This window comes from Triticum aestivum, chromosome 3B (genome assembly GCF_018294505.1).
Source record: "Triticum aestivum cultivar Chinese Spring chromosome 3B, IWGSC CS RefSeq v2.1, whole genome shotgun sequence".
Lineage (NCBI taxonomy): Eukaryota > Viridiplantae > Streptophyta > Magnoliopsida > Poales > Poaceae > Triticum > Triticum aestivum.
In genome coordinates this window covers 442,256,438-442,261,229 of record NC_057801.1, presented here as the reverse complement: position 1 = coordinate 442,261,229, position 4,792 = coordinate 442,256,438, and positions in this window count along the sequence as shown.

Below are 4,792 nucleotides of genomic sequence, written 5' to 3'. Positions count from 1 at the left end.
TCTGTAAACACACCCGCACACTAACGTGACTCCGCCTAATGGAAAAACGTGCCTCAATAGGCTTGACGCCCATGCCTATCCAAGTGAACGAGTAAGCGGAATCATTTGGACCACAACTACGAACATGTCGCAAAAATGTGCTCCCCGTGGCCCTACGAAGTGCCTCTGGTGGAAGCACAACTGTGCTCCTACTGCTAACACGTGACATCCATGCCCCGAGCCTACTCATCTACATGTACCAACAAACGAAAAAACACAAGACAATGCAACACATAAATGCCTTACAAATTCATGGCAGTACAAAAGGCCACATGCGCCAACGCAACGAAGAAACACGCTCCAAGCTCTCTACCTAGACTCCAGCAACCTTCTGGATTGACTGGTGGGTGAGGACATCCTCAATATTCTTCTTCGTCGCCTCATGACCTTCCTTGACAGTAGCAAAGGAGTCCTCCACTAGGCTCTTGTACTTCACGAGGACCTCCGCCTTCTCATCCATAAGCTCCCCCGCTTCACCCGACAGCTTCTGCACCAACGCATGGCTCTGCTCATACAGTTTCTTCCAGCGGGAGGCCTGATACGTCTCCAACGTATCTATAATTTTGATTGTTCCATGCTATTATATTACCCGTTTCGGATGGTTATGGGCTTTACTTTACACTTTTATATCATTTTTGGGACTAACCTACTAACCGGAGGCCCAGCCCGTATTGCTGTTTTTTCGCCTATTTTAGTGTTTTTAAGAAAAGGAATATCAAACGGAGTCCAAACGGAATGAAACCTTCGGGAGCGTGATTTTTGGAACAAACGTGATCCAGAGGACTTCGAGTGGAAGTCAAGAAATAAACGAGCCTACCACGTGGGTGGAGCGCGCGCCCCCTACTGGGCGCGCCCCCTGTCTCGTGGGCCCCTCGGGCATCCACCGACATACTTCTTCCTCCTATATATACCCATGTACCCAAAAACATCAGAAGCGACCATGAAAAACTATTTCCACCGCCGTAACCTTCTGTATCCGTGAGATCCCATCTTGGAGCCTTCGCCGGCACTCCACCGGAGGGGGAATCGACCAAGGAGGGCTTCTACATCAACACCATAGCCTCTCCGATGAGTTGTGAGTAGTTTACCACAGACCTTCGGGCCCATAGTTATTAGCTAGATGGCTTCTTCTCTCTCTTTGAATCTCAATACCATGTTCTCCTCGATCTTCTTGGAAATCCATTCGATGTAACTCTTTTTGCAGTGTGTTTGTCGAGATCCGATGAATTGTGGGTTTATGATCAAGTTTATCTATGAGAAATATTTGAATCTCCTCTGAATTCTTTTATGTGTGATTAAGTTATCTTTGCAAGTCTCTTCGAATTATCAGTTTGGTTTGGCCTACCAGATTGATCTTTCTTGCAATGGGAGAAGTGCTTAGCTTTGGGTTCAATCTTGCGGTGTCCTTTCCCAGTGACAGCAGGGGCAGCAAGGCACGTATTGTATTGTTGCCATAGAGGATAAAAAGATGGGGTTTATATCATATTGCATGAGTTTATCCCTCTATATCATGTCATCTTTCTTAATGCGCTACTCCGTTCTTTATGAACTTAATACTCTAGATGCATGCTGGATAGCGGTTGATGTGTGGAGTAATAGTAGTAGATGCAGGCAGGAGTCGGTCTACTTGTCACAGATGTGATGCCTATATACATGATCATGCCTAGATAATCTCATAATTATTCGCTTTTCTATCAATTGCTCGACAGTAATTTGTTCACCCACTGTAATACTTATGCTATCTAAAGAGAAGCCACTAGTGAAACCTATGGCCCCCGGGTCTATCTTTTATCATATAAGCTTTCAGTCTACTTTTATTTGCATCTTTACTTTTCCAATCTATATTATAAAATACCAAAAATATATTTATCTTATCATATTATCTCTATCAGATCTCACTTTCGCAAGTGCCCGTGAAGGGATTGACAACCCCTTTATTGTGTTGGTTGCGAGTTCTTGTTTGTTTGTGTAGGTGCGTGGGACTTTTGAGGAGCCTCCTACTGGATTGATACCTTGGTTCTCAAAAACTGAGGGAAATACTTACGCTACTATTGCTGCATCACCCTTTCCTCTTCAAGGAAAACCAACGCAAGCTCAAGACGTAGCAAGAAGGATTTCTGGCGCCGTTGCTGGGGAGGTCTTCGCTCAAGTCAAGACATACCAAGTACCCATCACAAACTCATCTCCCTCGCATTTACATTATTTGCCATTTGCCTCTCGTTTTCCTCTCCTCCACTTCACCCTTGCCGTTTTATTCGCCATCTCTTTCCCAATCTCCTCTCTCTTTCGCTTGTATTTTTGTGTGCCTGTTTTCCCTTATGGCTTTGCCTAAGAACACATACCTTCATCTTAGAAGGTTGGAAGAGATTGAATCAAACGTTAGAAGTTTGATGACTTTACAATTTGAGCATGATAATTTCTTCAGAAAATAGCTTAAAGAACAAAAATGTTTTATGGGGTTTATGAACAAAGAACTTGATGATATGTCTAAAGAAATTTATGGTTTGAACTCTCAAATTACTCGGATTGAAAATTCTATAGCCCAAATTTCTGATTAGCAAGCTACCTTAGTCAATAAGATGGCTGCCAAACCAGAAAAGTTAGATGAAAAAAATGATGAAGATCTAAAAGTTATTGATGTGTCCCCTATTAAACCTTTGTTTTGAAATATGAATCTTAATAATGATGGGACTGGAGATGAGTCAACTTCAGTTAAAAGGCGTCCCAATGATTCGGAGTTTTTAGATCTTGATGCTAAATTTGGTAAAAGTGGGATTGGAGAGGTCAAGACTTTAAATAGCATTGAACCCACTATCTTGGATTTCAAGGAATTTAATTATGATAATTGTTATTTAGAAGATTGTATTTCCTTGTTGCAATCCGTTGTGAATTCTCCTCATGCTTATAGTCAAAATAAAGCTTTTACCAAACATATTTTGATGAAAAACTTAATTTGGAAGTTTCTATACCTAGAAAACTTAACGATGAGTGGGAACCTACTATAAAGATTAAAATTAAAGATCATGAGTGTTATGCTTTATGTGATTTGGGTGCTAGTGTTTCAATGATTCCGAAAACTTTATGTGATATTCTAGGTTTCCATGATCTTGATGATTGCTCTTTAAATTTGCACCTTGCGGATTCCACCATTAAAATACCAATGGGAAGGATCAATGATGTTCTCATTGTTGCAAATAGAAATTTGGTGCCCGTAGATTTTATCGTTCTTGATATAGATTGCAATCTTTCTTGTCCTATTATTCTTGGTAGGCCTTTCCTTAGAACGATTGGTGCGATTATTGATATGAAGGAAGGGAATATTAGATTCCAATTTCCATTAAGAAAAGGCATGGATCACTTTCCAAGAAAGAAAGTCAAATTACCTTATGAATCTATCATGCGAGCTACTTATGAATTGAGTGCCAAAGATGGCACTACTTAGATCTATCCTTGCTTTTATGCCTAGCTAGGGGCGTTAAACGATAGCGCTAGTTGGGAGGCAACCCAATTTTATTTGTGTTCTTTTGTTTTCGCTTCTATTTAGTAATAAATTTTGCATCTACCTTCTGTTTAGATGTGTTTTTATGTTTTAATTAGTGTTTGTGCCAAGTAGAACCTATAGGATAATATATGGTGATAGTTGATTTGATTCTGCTGAAAAACAGCAACTTTGCACGCCATAAAATAATTTCAGTAATTCACAGAAACGTGCTTTTGCGTTGATTCTATTTTCTGTAGATCAATAGATAAATTGCCCAGAAGTTCCTATTTTGGTAGGATTTTTAGAGTTCCAGAAGTATTCGAGAGTTACAGATTGCTACAGACTGTTCTGTTTTTGACAGATTCTGCTTTTCGTGTGTTGTTTGCTTATTTTGATGCATCTATGGCTAGTATTAAGTGGTATGAACCATAGAGAACTTTTTTTTGCGAATACGCGCGAAGCGTATCATTCCATTGATAGAAGGGGAGAAACAAACAGTGGCGAACCTCAGTAAGCGTACACTGAAAGGCGCTTATGAGGTCGCAATGAGCAGGGAAGGGGTTGCTCAGCCCACATACAACAAGGTCAGGTTACACCAATGATCAAACTAAGCCCTCGAGCACCGGCTTTAGCCCGAGTGCAAGCTTCCTCCTTAATGTCATGAACTAGGAGGGTGGTGGAAGGGGTTGCGTTGTCGAAGATGCAGGCGTTGCGATGCCTCCAGATGCTCCATGCAGTTAGCGCGACGAGCACTACAAAAAAAGACACATCCGTGACTTTTTGGGCTGAACGAATTTTTTTTCTATCATACTTATGACACTTCTATGACGATAATTTTGTGACAAAACCCAATATCATCATAGATGTGGTGGGCTCCTACTTCTATGACAAAACATTATGACAGAAAATGGGCTTTTCATCCTAAGCGGGCCGGAGACACAACTGCATGACATTCTTTGGGCCGTCCATGACGGAAAAAACTATGGTGGAAGCGAGGGCGAGGAAAATTTTGGGGAGTTCCCGATTACGGTGGGTGGTCGGGGGCCGAGCGTTGCGCGTTTCTCTCGTACACGTACGCGCGTGTGTGTGAGGTGTTGGCTCTAACTGAACCCGAGCGATGCATTGGGCTCTAATTGAACCCGAGCGATTGCACTGCAGGCTACGCGTTACTGAACCCGAGCGATCGATCGATGGCTGTTAACTGAACCCGATCGAGCGATTCCTTTGCTACTGCTGCTAACTGAAGCCGATCGATGTTGCCTCTCTGGATGA